The sequence below is a fragment of the Dipodomys merriami genome, unplaced genomic scaffold, assembly GCF_024711535.1.
Source record: "Dipodomys merriami isolate MVZ:Mamm:240054 unplaced genomic scaffold, mDipMer1.0.p SCAF_278, whole genome shotgun sequence".
Taxonomy (NCBI): Eukaryota; Metazoa; Chordata; class Mammalia; order Rodentia; family Heteromyidae; genus Dipodomys; species Dipodomys merriami.
This window is the reverse complement of record NW_027204248.1, coordinates 1,488,277-1,499,283: the sequence shown is the minus strand read 5'-3', so window position 1 is coordinate 1,499,283 and position 11,007 is coordinate 1,488,277. Positions and strand designations below refer to the sequence as shown.

General features: G+C 33.2%; 1 pseudogene; it reads right to left on the bottom strand.

Moving 5' to 3' along the window:
* Positions 1-9,456: 9,456 nt before the first annotated feature.
* On the bottom strand, positions 9,457-9,553 carry LOC138837883 (U6 spliceosomal RNA; annotated as a pseudogene).
* Between the last annotated feature and the right edge of the window lie 1,454 nt (positions 9,554-11,007).

The window sequence follows — 11,007 nt, the reverse complement described above, 5'->3', positions numbered from 1 at the left end:
TTAAATGCAGTAGTTTACAAAGAGTTTTTAGCCAACACCAAAACTTCTTTTTAGCTATTCTGCATTTTGTGTGAAGAAGTTTTAACAATAGTTTCTTTTCCTAACATGCAATTCACTTACAATATATTATCTTCTTTAATTGTATACATTTTAGTGCTTTGGAAGTGAATTGTGCCTTCATAGGTTTTCAAAGCCCGATTTTCACAAACTTGCATTCCTTCAAATAGAAATGCTGTAAATTTTAGAACAGACATTAAAAATAGATATAAAATTCAGTTACAGGAATTTGCCCAGCATACATCCTCTATAGTGTGTCTTTTCAAAATTTGTTTTTAGCGGATCATTTCCAGGGTCTCACACATACTATTCAAGTTCACTGTCAATGAACTACATTCTTTATCCAAAAAAGTTTTTTTACTTCTGTTTAATACATTCATAGAAGTGTAATGCCTGGATCCTATAAAATTCTCTTTCACCTTTTGAAGACTTGAAATCTTATTTGCAAAAATGATTGTAGTATTATACAAATCGATCACTATCAGAAGTATATCAATTTCTCCACAAATGCATTACTATATTTTGTGTCCTCTTTTTATATTATGGACTTATTAGTGAGTTTTTATTATTTCTTAGACACTAAAAAGGAGCTTATTTCATATGCTCCTCCTATTGACTATTAATTTGCATATGTTATTTAACGAAATATACTATTCAGGAAAAAATTTATATAGAATTAGAAGATATAAAAATACTTAAGTTTCAGGGGGTGGGATGGTGGCTCAGTGGTAGAGCGATGCCTTGCATGCCTGAGGCCCTGGGTTCGATTCCTTTGCATCACATAAGCAAAAAAAAAAGCCGGAAGTTGCTCTGTGGCTCAAGTGGTAGAGCGCTAGCCTTGAGCTGAAGAGCTGAAGGACAGGGCACAGGCCCAGAGTTCAGGGCCCACAACCGGACCCCTCCCAAAAAACACTTAAGTTTCAGAATCATTGTAGCATTAACATTGTAGCATTAACAAATATGTGCCCTCTATCTGTTGGATATGGTTTCGTTTCTGTTATAGTGTCCTTTGAATTATGAAAGGTTATCACTTGATATAATCCAGTTCTTGCTTCTCTTTAGCTAATAATGTTTTCCATGTCAAATTTTTACAAACCTTTACTAATCCGATGTCATGAATATTTACATTTATGTTTTACAGGTTTTTACATCTCACATTTAGTTTGATAATCATTCTTTATAAGGTTTCAGGTAGGCCAGGTGCCGGTGGCTCACGCCTGTAATCCTAGCTACTGAGGAGGCTGAGATCTGAGGATGGTGGTTTAAAGCTATCCTGGGCAGGAAAGTCCATGAGACTCTTATCTCCAATAAACCACTAGAAAACTGGCAGTTTTGCTGTTGCTCAAGCGGTAGAGTACTCACTGTGAGCTGAAGAGCACATGGACAACTCCCAAGCCCAGAGTTCAAACCCCATGACCGACATACATACACACAAAGGATTGAGGTAATATTCTAAGATCATTCTTTAAAACTAGAGAGGCAATAGTGCCAATACAACCATTTAAGATTCTGTTTTTATTTCATGAACTCTCATAGCATGAGAGTTTTTTCATGATCTGTGGAACATAAAAGTAAGAATTTATTTTTGAAAAATCTGTTACCTTCTTCTATGTGTCTGTTCTTATAATAGAACTAGGTTATCTTTATCTTCAATAAACATGGTAATACGATTCAAAGCTTGTATGAAGGTTCAAGCTACACCATTTTACAAGATTGTTATGAATTCCTTGAATTTACATACGGTATTATTGAGCAGGTGGACCAATATTCTCCAGAGATATCTGGATGTTTGATAGTCACTCATATTTCGCACATTGTGGAAACACAAACCCCTGATATTATATATAGATAAATGTCTTTAGAGATTGCTCAAAGCAACTAAAATTAATTTAAGAATGAGTTAAGCTTTAGATAACATTATAGCATAATAAAGCTGAATGATAACGACTTGAGCTGTACTGCAGAAGAGAGAGAGATGGGGAAGAATGGTGGATCACATAGGAGTTGTATGTCATTGGTATTGTTTCAAAAAACAGAAAGACTTCAGAGAAGAGAAGGAGAAAAATAAAGTGTTCTGAATCAAGTTTCTTTTTAATCCACCTGATAGTTTGGACTAAAAGTCAGATAACATGGAAAAAATAAAATAGAAAACAAAGCATTGTATAGAGCTGTTACAATGTAAAAAAGTTGTATTAGGAATATAATTCATTTCCAAAGAAATAAGAGAAAGAATAAAACTAACAGTTGCTAATGTGGATAGAAGATGGATCACATTTTATCATATATAATTTTGAAAAGCATACTAGGAATGAAAATTTTAAAAAGTCATAACTTAAAACACAAATTGTATTATAACTAGACAGTATAGTTCAGTGATAAAACTTTGGCCTAACATATGTGAAGCAATTTTGTGATCTCCCAAGCATTACAAAGAACACACAAAGCACACACACACAAAACCCACATAAACACACACACACATAGCAATACACATATTTGGAATACTGTTATTATCATATTAAACAGAGGAAATTATCACAAACAGTAAAAGCATTTTAATATATGAAATCATAATATTGCTCATACTATTTAAAAGTTTAGTAGAAATAATACAGTCACAAGATACTTGGATTCTTATTGATTAAGTAAATTGAAAAATAAGAAATAAAAGACATGAGAAATTTGCAAACAAGTTTTAAATAACAAACATTTTGAAACATGTATACTTTATGGAAATTTTATGATAAGGTCTCATATTTTCCCAGTCTCTCCCGAGTTGCAAACCCTATTTACACTTCCCACCATAGTTTGAAAATGGAAACTACAAATCACTATGCCCAGCTCAGTTTTTTTTTAATTCAAGTATAAATATTTCCAAAAAGTGACCATGTAATGCAGCCTTTTTTATTAAGTATGTGCTTCTTGAAAATACAGTATTCATTACCTGAACAAATATGTTTAGAACTTTAAGAAATTAAATTTATTTAAATTCATCAACCATATAAAATTTAAGAAAATAATTTTTAAATATTCACATGTTAACTATTTTGAAAGCAAAAAATATATCTCTGAATAATTTACATGTGTTAAAATTATGCAAAACTAAATTAACTAATCTTACAACTCTGAAAAAAGAATTACCCTAAAGAAACAAAAGAAAATAATTAAGTTCAAAATTTAGATAATATAATGAAGTGTACTCTTTAGTTGACTTAAATATCTGTAAGCCCTCTGTATATCAATTTTATAATAAAAAATGCATGAAGAAAGAAAAGTACCCATTGGTCAATATCGACAGGAAAAGCATCAGTAGTTTTTTTTTTGAGTGTGCAAAAAAATCAATGGAAGCGATAAATATGTTCCTTCCATAAAAAATGTACTCATTACTTTATTTAGGTAGCTGTATCCCCTCTGTAAATTACCTTTACAATAAAATTAAATTGAAATTAAAAATAAACTAAATAATATACCAATTAAGAATTCATAGAGAGCTAGGAAGGTGGCTCAGTGGTAGAACTCTTGCTTTGCATGTTTGAGGCCCTGGGTTCAATTCCTCAGCATCACATAAACAGAAAAAAAAACTGGAAGGGGCGCTGTGGATCAAGTGGTCGAGTGCTCGCCTTGAACTAGCCTTGAGGAACAGTACCCAGGCCCAGAATTCAGGTCCCACGATCTGACACCCTCCCCCCCCAAAAAAAAACAGAATTACTAGAAACCATTGGTTTAAAACATTTTTAAAAACTGCCCTAAGTACCCAAGTAATAAAATTTGATGATACTATCTAAATACTTCAAATTCCGCAGAGAAGCCAAAAGTTTAAAAACTGTTACAAAGTAAATTAATAAATCTGAATATATTACTATTAATAATAATCGTAAGATGAATTTATAGTGGTAGTCAAATAGGTAAGAAATGAGGCAATTTGCCATTCGTTTGATTTAATATGTGAGAAAGAATTTTCTAGGTTTCTTAAAATATATAATCAGTTTAATGAAGAAACTATTCTGTCACATGATATGTTAATTAGATGCAGCTGATATTAGAGCAAAGAGCAGATTGTACTAAGTTTTTGCATGTTAAAGCATATGCTTATTTTGGTTGTGGGAAATTGTGTTCAACTTGGTGATTGTTTTTGTAGAGTGGTGTCATATCAGTGGTTAATTTTAGGATAGGGGTTCCCTTTCAAAAGAACATGCATCTGATCTGATATTTTAGCCTTCCCATTATCAAGGGCATAAGAGTTGCACACCAAATTGTCTTGCTTCCTAACTTGGCTGGCCTGGATTCGGCAGCCCTTCCAATCTTAACCTGTAGATAGTGAAGGATGGTGGAAATGATCCAATGCACCCAACTATAGATTGAGAAGGAAGTCCACTAAACTTTTGGCCTGGGTTCTGTTCTCAAGCCTCCTCAGTAGTTAAGAGTTCAGACATATATATGACTTAGGCATGTGAACACCTCAGGACAAGAATAAAAAAGCAGTGAAGTATAGAGGACAGGCCGAATTTTAACTAGCTACTTGGGGGCTGAGTAAGATTAGCTAGCTACTCTGGAGGCTGAGATATGAAGACCACTATTCAAAGCCAGTCCAATCATGAAAATACATGCGATTATCTCCAAAAAACCAGAAGTGGAACAATGGCTCAAGTGGTAAGCCACTATCCTTGGACACAGAAGCTTAGGGATGATGAATAAATAAATGAGCACTTGCACATATGCATGCGTGTATACACGTGCATGTACACACACACACACACACACACACACACACACACACACACACGAGTATTTCAATGCGAAGTTCTTTTTTTACCTTGCTGTACCCTATTTCCCTGTATTAGTTTACAAATTAACAAAATCAGCTAAGCACCTATTTACATAGAACTCATCATGTTTCTCTAAAGTAAACTCTCTTTTTAGAAGCATGCTTTTATTTGACCCACATGTAAACGATTCAGGAGTTTGATTCTTCTCCCTCAATTCTGTAGAATTAGATGATTGTTTAGCTTCCCCCTAGCAATACAATTTTGTGAAATCTTGCATCAAGCAACGTATTTCTTTCACTAGAACGCAAGCCTCTGTCAAACAATTAATAATAGGTTTTTCTTCTCTTTGCTTGCATCTGTAGTTTTATTATCTTCATAGATTTTATGATGATCTGTCTGTGCATGGCAAAGACTGCTGTGAAAATAAAAAAACCCGTCACAGCACTTATCATTTATGTACCATCCATAGATATGAAGATGTTTAAATATTACTGAAATTGCTTTGTAATAAATCATGTTCACCTTGACTATCATGAAAAAGAAGAATTGGTTTCTCAGCATTTTAGGTAAGAACTTGATTGAAAGAAACAAAAGGACAAGTGAGGAACAACTCAACACATACATTCAAATGAAACAACACAACCCAAGAAAACAAATTAATTCAGTAGTCAAGAACTTGCAGGAAAATCAAAGACTTAAAAAAACATCAGCTATCAGAAACTTATGAAAATCCTGACTACATGGGAGTCTACTCTTCAGAGGATAGAGGTTAAAGCCCAGACTGGACAAAAAAATCAGTACACAATGCCATGCACCTGTTATTCTAAATTCCAGGAAGAATAACATAACATGGACTGAGCCCAAAGTCATACACAAGGATCTGAAAAATAATCAGGATAATTTAGCCCTGGGGACATGACAAAGTGGTAAGAGCACCCATTTAGGGGGCACAAGACACTCAATTCAAACTCTAATATTTGGGTATTAAAGTAAAAAGCTATTATTTTAAATAATTGGAATAATTGTAACATTTGAATATTTGAGTGGAAAAATGCATGAGAGAGATAGAATGAACCCACGTTCCAATGCTTTCACCTTAAGTGAAAATATTTTATGGTACTTCAGACAAAACAGAGTTACCTTGCAAATGAGCATGGTTGTGCATTTGGGTGATGGAAATACTTTAATTACACAGGTGTAAATTAAATGGATTTTATTAGGGTAGATTGTACTTCTTAAACTAAGAACCTGGATGATATCCCTGAGATTTTTCTCTCAAGGCTACCACTCTACTATTTGAACCACAGTTCCAATTCTGATTTTCTGTTGATTGTTTGGTGATAAGAAGCTCCTGGACATTCTTGCCCAGGATGGCTTCAAACTATGTTTGTCAGATCTCAGCGTCCCGAGTAACCAGGATGCCAGGCATGAGCCGTCGATAGTTTTAATAATTTAGTAAATTGTACAGTAACTGAAATTATACATTATCATATAACCTGCATAATATATGTGTGTATGTATATATCAATGCATACGGATAGAAATATTTAGTATATTTTCGTATCTACAGTAAATTTATGAAATCATCCATTATAAAATAAAATGGAAAAAAAGTTAATCAGGAGCAAAACAAAGGAAATTATCACATGTTTCTTGTTGTTGAATGGAATAAGAATTCAAGAATCAGGTTGGGAAAATCATCTCTACGTTAACAAAATGGATAAGAGCTATTAATTCCAATCCATTTATTTGCCCATGTTGTGCATCCTCACACATGAGTGTCAAAATCAAACCACACTTTTTGCCTTTGCTTTTAACTCACCTGATATAATTTACGGGTTAGATGAAGTAATCAAATAAAGATTAAAATAATATTATGTGAGGCTATGAATTAGAGCTGAACATGATTTTAAATATGATAATAGCTAATTAAGTTGCATATTTCTTACGTTTACTCTGTCATGTCCCTCATTCCCACATTAGGAAAGTACATAGAAGGTTCTCACTAAATTATATGTACAATTATGAAAAAAATGTTTTGAAAGAATATGGGCACAGTGGTGTTTTAGCTTATTGAGACCTGTAGGGGTAAGTGTAGGGGTAAGTGTGTTTTTGAGGACTTGCAATACATTGTGATGAAGATGAAGGGAAGGATGTTCTTATTATGGAAAACTGGATAGAGTATTGCTCCCACAAAGGAAGTGATGAATTATTCCAAAACGTAACAGTAAAATCACTTTCACAATCATGTTCACTGCTGCACTATTCACTGTAGCCAAGTTACGGAAACAGCCCAGATGCCCTTTGGCAGAGTGATGATTAGAGAAAGAATGGCACATATACACAATTGGATTGAACCCATCCATTTTGAAGACTTTTACATTATTTGCAACGAAATGGATAGATCTAAAAATATATTAATGGAACTAAGTCAGAGCCATATTTGGAAGCTAGAAATTTATACAAGTTTACACAAAAATATTAACCAAAGCATGCTATTTGCAGAGGAGTATTTCAAAGGTGTAATTTCTTATAAAATTGAACTTTACTCCAACAAAATGAATACCAGGAAACTATCACTTGGAATATGTGAGTGGAAGTCAAAAGGAAGGAATAAAGAGAGTTATGGAGGAGGAGCCTGAAGGTATAATATTCAATACAGATAGTATGAAACTAGAAAAAATTAAAGTGGGGTGAGGTTTGGAAGGGTGTGGAAAAGTTATATAAAGATCCATTTTACTTTAAAAAACTGATATGTTGAATGAAAATTCCCTTGTACAAGTATTTAAGATAATAAGAATATAATTAAAAACAATGGAGACATCTGATTTTAAATTCTATTTCCATCTCTTTTAAAAAATAAATTTATTTGCTCTATAATTTGATGAGAGGGATGGATTTTGTGGCTAGCTAAATCATTGCACATCTCTCTCTCTCTTCCTCTCTCCCTTTCATGGTTCTTATAAGTAATATGATTGCTCCATAATTATCATAATTTATTTTGCTTTTATATTTTTGGTTGCATCATTTCACTTTCTGCTCTGCCATATCCCAATTCATTTACATAGAAGATATTATTTCCTGTTTTCTCATTCTTAGAATAAGCTGCAAAAGAAGACAACACTGGTCCTCATTTTCAGTCTGTACCTTTAAATACGGAGGAAAATCTTTCCTCTGCTCTCTACCAATTCCCTACTCTCCAGTTAGAATAATTTAGAATAGTAAAAATGAAAAAAGAGAAAATAAATAATAGTGAAAAAAACAGATGCAGGAAATTCACCAGATTTTTCTGACCATTTCATCCAATGTGAACTATTGGGGAAATACATGGACAGCTCATTCTCACTGGCACTCAAAGTCTCTGGTTAGGCAATTCTGATGAAGTTGAGGAACAAGATGAAAAAGTGAGAAATGGTATCAATTGCAAAAAAAAATGAAATAGTATCCAAGGAAAATTCTTCTTTGTTCTGCTGAAAATAATCACCTTACTACAGTGCAGAGACTACTTTCCAAAAAGGTCACTCATGTGATTACTAGGGATGACGATGAGTATACCCCTCTTCATCGAAAAGCCTACAGTGGACACTTAGATATTGTCCATGAGTTGGTGGCTCAAGGCAGATATTCATGCAATAACTGTGAATGGCTGGACATCCCTGCACAGTACTTATACATGGAATAATAACAGAGTGGCTTCTTTATTTCATCATCATGCAGATACCAATGGCCAAGTTAAAGGCCTCTTGACCCCCATGCATCTTGCTGCTGGGAATAGATATAGCAATGATACGCTGGATCTCCTTCTATTGAACCATTATATCAAGTCAGTTCTGAAGCACAACTTGGAAGAAACTGAATTTGATATTGCCAAAAGGATAAGTATGTATCACTACCTCTTTGAAGTTGTGGAAAGCTGTACAAATTGTTCTCCTAAGTCCTAATGGATCAGTTAAGTTTCTTTAATTTCAAAATTGCCAGTCCATCCTATGTGACCATAGAAAATATTTTCACAATACAAAGAAACAGCAATACCTTACTTTAAAAATTCATGTATTCCATGGTATTCTTCCAAGTGAATTGCCTGACTTTGATGTCAAAATATATTTTAGTTGTTTGTATACATCTATAATGATTTCTATAGAGTTTGTGATTTTTTAAATCAGAAAAAAATTTTAATTTATCTGTTGAAATGAGTATTACAGAAACTAAAGATATTTCTGGTGCTTGTCTGAAAAAGTATATTTTAAAATGTTTAGTATTCTGTTTGTATAATGTCCATAATCTGTTTCATTCGCTCCTAGATATAATACTTTGAATTCGACATTGTTTTATAATACATACGTTCATTAATAAATGTGTCCTTTCAGATTGCATTCCATACAGAAACATTTTAAGATTCTTTTAATTCCTAGGTCCTTATAGAATTTTATTTCTTTCGGATAAAATGACAATGTTATTTATTTCAAAAGTTTTATAAAGGTTATGCTATGTAAAGGCCTTTCTAAAATGGTGAAGATTGAATACCCTGATGTCAAACTAACTTTTATTTCTATGAATTACATATATTATTACACTTGTATATTTGTAATCAACTTTTGAATAACAGTTTTTCATTTCTTGCATCTGAAGAATGAAAAATATGGAATACTTCACAAATTTTCATATCATCCTTGTGCAAGAGGCATGTAAATCTCTGTATTGTAATTCGGGTAGACCTGCTGCTGAAGCATGTAGTATCCTATAAACTAAAGTAATCAATGATGCAATCTTAAGACAGGTATATATCCTTGGTTGCCTATTTGTAACAAGGAAACCTTATTGTTCCCAAAATTGCTATTCATCTTATTTCTGTAAAATTCTGTGTATGGTGGAAAAAACTTATGTTGTTTGTTCGATTGCTCACATTTGCAAGTTTTTGTAAATGACTATTTTAAGTCTTTTTCATTTGAAATTTGATCATACTTTGAAGCAGTTATAGATAGGTGCAAAGGTAATGGATTTTCAAGTACTTATTTATTAACTGATTTAGCTTTGTGGAGCTAATGGATTCAAAGTAAGCCTTGCTTAAGAGCTACTTCTAAATTTCTGCAGCTTAAAATTTCCCAAATGAGGTCTTGCTGGCACAAATGTCTCCTTGACCTTTTACCCTTGCTTCGTATAGGAACAGCCCAACCAGAATGTCTTACCCTGACAGCATAGATTGTCTTACTGGAGCAAAACTAATCTTAGTTACAAGGGATTATATGGAGACGAACAGTTCAGACAGAACTGTTCGGACTAGAAGGTATTTTTTTTCAAAATATAACTGCTTATTACACCCTACCATTCCAAAAGTAGCTAAAGCCAAGAAGGTGAAAAAATTGTTCATATGCATGATTACCTAATGTCCTGGCCTGACTACCATCCAACCAGGCAGGAAGTTACACCACTGATTTTCTATCACCAAATATATTCCATAGCTCCAGGAGAAGTCCATATGTTTCTCCTCATTATTAGGCCTGAAATTGGTAGTGTTTTAACCACAGTGTTTCCTCTTGCCTCTAAGCTGTACATCCCTGAATGGTAAAGCTTTAGTTCTAATTCTCCCAAACAATGAGGTAGAGGCAATGGAATAATACTTTAAAACAGTTGCCTTTGATTCCCTAACCACAACGGAACAATGCAAAACATTTTCTTATAGATAATTATATATTTTATATTTATATGTGTTGATTTTATATTTCACAAAGTGGATCTTACTGGAATTAATTGATAATTTGACAAATTAATTTATATTATTCCAATAAATAGATTGGAATATAAATAATCAGGATTAGAATATATATTAGAATATAAAAAGGATCAATGCAATGTTTTCGGTATAAACTTGTGATACTTTCTACGTGTTATTGGTCTTCTGAATTCACATGGTAAAAAAAAAAACAATGTTGTTTTCCTCTAATCTATAAGGGATTTTACTCTGCTGCTCTGTTTATTGTTTTAACTCGCTGGTCCCAAATTGTTTTTCTCCATATTTCTGAAGCATTCTTCCTGATTATACTCAAATTTTGCTGATATGATGTCTAAAAGGTATTATTCTTCTACAGGATCCATGGGTCCTAGGATCCCAGCTCCCAGTTATCCGCATCATCAGATAACTAGGGCAAAAGTTCCCACCTATGCCCATGCAACATGCCAAGAGAAA